This window comes from Rattus norvegicus, chromosome 19, assembly GCF_036323735.1.
Source record: "Rattus norvegicus strain BN/NHsdMcwi chromosome 19, GRCr8, whole genome shotgun sequence".
NCBI lineage: Eukaryota > Metazoa > Chordata > Mammalia > Rodentia > Muridae > Rattus > Rattus norvegicus.
In genome coordinates, this window is record NC_086037.1 from 68,488,956 (window position 1) to 68,495,945 (window position 6,990).

Here is a 6,990-nt window from a genome sequence, read left to right on the forward strand (position 1 = left end):
GTGCCACCCCTTTATAGGGGCACACATACGCGGGCGCGCAGAGGCAAGACCCACGCAGGCAGACACGCGCGCCAGGCATGAACTCACCGGGGTAAGAAAGCCGGACCGAACAGGTAGACAGGCCCCCTAGGGCGCATAAGCAGGCACGGAACCTAAGGACAGCTCACAAACACACACACACACACACACACACACACACATACACTCAGTCACACACACACTCAATCACACACACACTCACTCACACACTCACACACTCACTCACACACAGACTCTCGCAGGAGTCACCTTAGCAGGAGGCAGGAGGGGGAGCGACACACACTCTCACACCGGTGGCCACACAGACCTTTGCACGCTCTCACAGCCACACCCACCACCGCAGCAGTCACCCACGCGCCGTGGCCTCCTAAGAGGCACCCCCACAGGGGCACCCACCCACCCAGGCAATCCCACACACTACACGGGGAGAGAGACCAGTGCGGTGGTGGGCGAGGATGTGGTGTTCGAGTCCAGCCTGGGCTCGCTGCAAATGGAGAGAGGCTCTCTCACCTCCTGTCTTGCTGCCTCCAGGGTGGTGGGTGTCGGGGCGCCCACTCTGTCTGGAGCCACCGTGCATATGCCAGGCATCTGAGAGGGCGAGGGTGGGCTCTCCCCGGGGCCTGGGCTGTGGCCTGTGGGCTGTGGGATGCATGTGGGTGGGGATGGCCTGGCCTGAGACTGGTCCCCCGCCGCGGCCAAAAGGGAGTCCAAAAAGCCTACAGCACCCGGTATTCCCAGGCGGTCTCCCATCCAAGTACTAACCAGGCCCGACCCTGCTTAGCTTCCGAGATCAGACGAGATCGGGCGCGTTCAGGGTGGTATGGCCGTAGACGAGGGCGGCCCTCGCCGACAAGCCCCAAGAGCCTGCTGCGCTCGCTCAGCCGCCCGCCAGGCCCGCCCGGCCCACCCCCACCGGTGGCACGTCAGACAGCCAGCAAGCCCCAAGCCCCCGAGTCCCGAGTCCCGAGTCCCGAGTCCCGAGTCCCCAGCCCAGAGCCCAGAGCCCAGAGCCCAGAGCCCAGACGACAGAGAGCCCACACCTAAGAAAGTCGTCGCGTCCTGCCTTCCGCGCGCCCCTCACCCCTGCCCGAGCCCCATCCGCACGCCCCAGCCCGGGGGCTGCCTGCCTGCCTGCCTGCCTGCCTGCCTGCCTCGCGTGGCCTACAGCCTCCCCAGCCCTCCTCAGCCCGCCCTGGATGGAACACGGGCCCAGCCTGTGAGTGCCGGCCTTTCCCCACGCAGGATGCGCAGAGGTCTCTCCTCCTCTCCTCCTCTCCTCCTCTCCTCCCCTCCCCGACAGAGAGACTCTTCCTTCCACAGGCTCAGTACAACAGCGCCCTGACCCACCCACCCGGGATTTCCTCTTGCCCTCGAGGGGGCCGAGGGCGGAGCTTCCAGCAGCTCCTGGAATCCCGACCCACCCGGGACCCACCGTCCTCCCTGTGCCCAGGACAGGGGCCCTCAGCCTGGGAGCGGGAAGTCAACTGAACATTTGGTGATGGCTGGCATCCAATCCCACCCGGGACACACACACACAGACACACACAGACAGACACACACACACACACACACACACACACACACTAGCCACGCCCACCCAGCGGAGAGGCTGGCCCAAGAGCCAGGCCCCACTGCCCTTGCCCTCCCTCCCAAGTGCGGGCATTCACACAAGTATACAAACACACAAACATACAAACACACACGTGCGTGCCACCCCTTTATAGGGGCACACATACGCGGGCGCGCAGAGGCAAGACCCACGCAGGCAGACACGCGCGCCAGGCATGAACTCACCGGGGTAAGAAAGCCGGACCGAACAGGTAGACAGGCCCCCTAGGGCGCATAAGCAGGCACGGAACCTAAGGACAGCTCACAAACACACACACACACACACACACACACACACACACATACACTCAGTCACACACACACTCAATCACACACACACTCACTCACACACTCACACACTCACTCACACACAGACTCTCGCAGGAGTCACCTTAGCAGGAGGCAGGAGGGGGAGCGACACACACTCTCACACCGGTGGCCACACAGACCTTTGCACGCTCTCACAGCCACACCCACCACCGCAGCAGTCACCCACGCGCCGTGGCCTCCTAAGAGGCACCCCCACAGGGGCACCCACCCACCCAGGCAATCCCACACACTACACGGGGAGAGAGACCAGTGCGGTGGTGGGCGAGGATGTGGTGTTCGAGTCCAGCCTGGGCTCGCTGCAAATGGAGAGAGGCTCTCTCACCTCCTGTCTTGCTGCCTCCAGGGTGGTGGGTGTCGGGGCGCCCACTCTGTCTGGAGCCACCGTGCATATGCCAGGCATCTGAGAGGGCGAGGGTGGGCTCTCCCCGGGGCCTGGGCTGTGGCCTGTGGGCTGTGGGATGCATGTGGGTGGGGATGGCCTGGCCTGAGACTGGTCCCCCGCCGCGGCCAAAAGGGAGTCCAAAAAGCCTACAGCACCCGGTATTCCCAGGCGGTCTCCCATCCAAGTACTAACCAGGCCCGACCCTGCTTAGCTTCCGAGATCAGACGAGATCGGGCGCGTTCAGGGTGGTATGGCCGTAGACGAGGGCGGCCCTCGCCGACAAGCCCCAAGAGCCTGCTGCGCTCGCTCAGCCGCCCGCCAGGCCCGCCCGGCCCACCCCCACCGGTGGCACGTCAGACAGCCAGCAAGCCCCAAGCCCCCGAGTCCCGAGTCCCGAGTCCCGAGTCCCGAGTCCCCAGCCCAGAGCCCAGAGCCCAGAGCCCAGAGCCCAGAGCCCAGACGACAGAGAGCCCACACCTAAGAAAGTCGTCGCGTCCTGCCTTCCGCGCGCCCCTCACCCCTGCCCGAGCCCCATCCGCACGCCCCAGCCCGGGGGCTGCCTGCCTGCCTGCCTGCCTGCCTGCCTGCCTGCCTCGCGTGGCCTACAGCCTCCCCAGCCCTCCTCAGCCCGCCCTGGATGGAACACGGGCCCAGCCTGTGAGTGCCGGCCTTTCCCCACGCAGGATGCGCAGAGGTCTCTCCTCCTCTCCTCCTCTCCTCCTCTCCTCCCCTCCCCGACAGAGAGACTCTTCCTTCCACAGGCTCAGTACAACAGCGCCCTGACCCACCCACCCGGGATTTCCTCTTGCCCTCGAGGGGGCCGAGGGCGGAGCTTCCAGCAGCTCCTGGAATCCCGACCCACCCGGGACCCACCGTCCTCCCTGTGCCCAGGACAGGGGCCCTCAGCCTGGGAGCGGGAAGTCAACTGAACATTTGGTGATGGCTGGCATCCAATCCCACCCGGGACACACACACACAGACACACACAGACAGACACACACACACACACACACACACACACACACTAGCCACGCCCACCCAGCGGAGAGGCTGGCCCAAGAGCCAGGCCCCACTGCCCTTGCCCTCCCTCCCAAGTGCGGGCATTCACACAAGTATACAAACACACAAACATACAAACACACACGTGCGTGCCACCCCTTTATAGGGGCACACATACGCGGGCGCGCAGAGGCAAGACCCACGCAGGCAGACACGCGCGCCAGGCATGAACTCACCGGGGTAAGAAAGCCGGACCGAACAGGTAGACAGGCCCCCTAGGGCGCATAAGCAGGCACGGAACCTAAGGACAGCTCACAAACACACACACACACACACACACACACACACATACACTCAGTCACACACACACTCAATCACACACACACTCACTCACACACTCACACACTCACTCACACACAGACTCTCGCAGGAGTCACCTTAGCAGGAGGCAGGAGGGGGAGCGACACACACTCTCACACCGGTGGCCACACAGACCTTTGCACGCTCTCACAGCCACACCCACCACCGCAGCAGTCACCCACGCGCCGTGGCCTCCTAAGAGGCACCCCCACAGGGGCACCCACCCACCCAGGCAATCCCACACACTACACGGGGAGAGAGACCAGTGCGGTGGTGGGCGAGGATGTGGTGTTCGAGTCCAGCCTGGGCTCGCTGCAAATGGAGAGAGGCTCTCTCACCTCCTGTCTTGCTGCCTCCAGGGTGGTGGGTGTCGGGGCGCCCACTCTGTCTGGAGCCACCGTGCATATGCCAGGCATCTGAGAGGGCGAGGGTGGGCTCTCCCCGGGGCCTGGGCTGTGGCCTGTGGGCTGTGGGATGCATGTGGGTGGGGATGGCCTGGCCTGAGACTGGTCCCCCGCCGCGGCCAAAAGGGAGTCCAAAAAGCCTACAGCACCCGGTATTCCCAGGCGGTCTCCCATCCAAGTACTAACCAGGCCCGACCCTGCTTAGCTTCCGAGATCAGACGAGATCGGGCGCGTTCAGGGTGGTATGGCCGTAGACGAGGGCGGCCCTCGCCGACAAGCCCCAAGAGCCTGCTGCGCTCGCTCAGCCGCCCGCCAGGCCCGCCCGGCCCACCCCCACCGGTGGCACGTCAGACAGCCAGCAAGCCCCAAGCCCCGGAGTCCCGAGTCCCGAGTCCCGAGTCCCCAGCCCAGAGCCCAGAGCCCAGAGCCCAGAGCCCAGAGCCCAGACGACAGAGAGCCCACACCTAAGAAAGTCGTCGCGTCCTGCCTTCCGCGCGCCCCTCACCCCTGCCCGAGCCCCATCCGCACGCCCCAGCCCGGGGGCTGCCTGCCTGCCTGCCTGCCTGCCTGCCTGCCTGCCTCGCGTGGCCTACAGCCTCCCCAGCCCTCCTCAGCCCGCCCTGGATGGAACACGGCCCAGCCTGTGAGTGCCGGCCTTTCCCCACGCAGGATGCGCAGAGGTCTCTCCTCCTCTCCTCCTCTCCTCCTCTCCTCCCCTCCCCGACAGAGAGACTCTTCCTTCCACAGGCTCAGTACAACAGCGCCCTGACCCACCCACCCGGGATTTCCTCTTGCCCTCGAGGGGGCCGAGGGCGGAGCTTCCAGCAGCTCCTGGAATCCCGACCCACCCGGGACCCACCGTCCTCCTGTGCCCAGGACAGGGGCCCTCAGCCTGGGAGCGGGAAGTCAACTGAACATTTGGTGATGGCTGGCATCCAATCCCACCCGGGACACACACACACAGACACACACAGACAGACACACACACACACACACACACACACACACACTAGCCACGCCCACCCAGCGGAGAGGCTGGCCCAAGAGCCAGGCCCCACTGCCCTTGCCCTCCCTCCCAAGTGCGGGCATTCACACAAGTATACAAACACACAAACATACAAACACACACGTGCGTGCCACCCCTTTATAGGGGCACACATACGCGGGCGCGCAGAGGCAAGACCCACGCAGGCAGACACGCGCGCCAGGCATGAACTCACCGGGGTAAGAAAGCCGGACCGAACAGGTAGACAGGCCCCCTAGGGCGCATAAGCAGGCACGGAACCTAAGGACAGCTCACAAACACACACACACACACACACACACACACACATACACTCAGTCACACACACACTCAATCACACACACACTCACTCACACACTCACACACTCACTCACACACAGACTCTCGCAGGAGTCACCTTAGCAGGAGGCAGGAGGGGGAGCGACACACACTCTCACACCGGTGGCCACACAGACCTTTGCACGCTCTCACAGCCACACCCACCACCGCAGCAGTCACCCACGCGCCGTGGCCTCCTAAGAGGCACCCCCACAGGGGCACCCACCCACCCAGGCAATCCCACACACTACACGGGGAGAGAGACCAGTGCGGTGGTGGGCGAGGATGTGGTGTTCGAGTCCAGCCTGGGCTCGCTGCAAATGGAGAGAGGCTCTCTCACCTCCTGTCTTGCTGCCTCCAGGGTGGTGGGTGTCGGGGCGCCCACTCTGTCTGGAGCCACCGTGCATATGCCAGGCATCTGAGAGGGCGAGGGTGGGCTCTCCCCGGGGCCTGGGCTGTGGCCTGTGGGCTGTGGGATGCATGTGGGTGGGGATGGCCTGGCCTGAGACTGGTCCCCCGCCGCGGCCAAAAGGGAGTCCAAAAAGCCTACAGCACCCGGTATTCCCAGGCGGTCTCCCATCCAAGTACTAACCAGGCCCGACCCTGCTTAGCTTCCGAGATCAGACGAGATCGGGCGCGTTCAGGGTGGTATGGCCGTAGACGAGGGCGGCCCTCGCCGACAAGCCCCAAGAGCCTGCTGCGCTCGCTCAGCCGCCCGCCAGGCCCGCCCGGCCCACCCCCACCGGTGGCACGTCAGACAGCCAGCAAGCCCCAAGCCCCCGAGTCCCGAGTCCCGAGTCCCGAGTCCCGAGTCCCCAGCCCAGAGCCCAGAGCCCAGAGCCCAGAGCCCAGAGCCCAGACGACAGAGAGCCCACACCTAAGAAAGTCGTCGCGTCCTGCCTTCCGCGCGCCCCTCACCCCTGCCCGAGCCCCATCCGCACGCCCCAGCCCGGGGGCTGCCTGCCTGCCTGCCTGCCTGCCTGCCTGCCTGCCTCGCGTGGCCTACAGCCTCCCCAGCCCTCCTCAGCCCGCCCTGGATGGAACACGGGCCCAGCCTGTGAGTGCCGGCCTTTCCCCACGCAGGATGCGCAGAGGTCTCTCCTCCTCTCCTCCTCTCCTCCTCTCCTCCCCTCCCCGACAGAGAGACTCTTCCTTCCACAGGCTCAGTACAACAGCGCCCTGACCCACCCACCCGGGATTTCCTCTTGCCCTCGAGGGGGCCGAGGGCGGAGCTTCCAGCAGCTCCTGGAATCCCGACCCACCCGGGACCCACCGTCCTCCCTGTGCCCAGGACAGGGGCCCTCAGCCTGGGAGCGGGAAGTCAACTGAACATTTGGTGATGGCTGGCATCCAATCCCACCCGGGACACACACACACAGACACACACAGACAGACACACACACACACACACACACACACACACACTAGCCACGCCCACCCAGCGGAGAGGCTGGCCCAAGAGCCAGGCCCCACTGCCCTTGCCCTCCCTCCCAAGTGCGGGCATTCACACAAGTATACAAACACAC

The 6,990-nt window shown here is 65.0% G+C and overlaps 4 non-coding genes across 4 annotated transcripts; all 4 read right to left on the minus strand.

Moving 5' to 3' along the window:
• Positions 1–752: 752 nt before the first annotated feature.
• Rna5s13 (RNA, 5S ribosomal 13) lies at positions 753–871 on the minus strand. The gene has a single exon (XR_005497148.1). It is a non-coding gene; the product is annotated as a 5S ribosomal RNA (ribosomal RNA).
• Positions 872–2,502: 1,631 nt separating this feature from the next.
• On the minus strand, positions 2,503–2,621 carry LOC120098748 (5S ribosomal RNA). Its single transcript, XR_005497156.1, has one exon. It is a non-coding gene; the product is annotated as a 5S ribosomal RNA (ribosomal RNA).
• Positions 2,622–4,259: 1,638 nt separating this feature from the next.
• LOC120098716 (5S ribosomal RNA) lies at positions 4,260–4,378 on the minus strand. The gene has a single exon (XR_005497134.1). It is a non-coding gene; the product is annotated as a 5S ribosomal RNA (ribosomal RNA).
• A 1,629-nt stretch (positions 4,379–6,007) lies between these two features.
• On the minus strand, positions 6,008–6,126 carry LOC120098672 (5S ribosomal RNA). Its single transcript, XR_005497097.1, has one exon. It is a non-coding gene; the product is annotated as a 5S ribosomal RNA (ribosomal RNA).
• Positions 6,127–6,990: the final 864 nt, after the last annotated feature.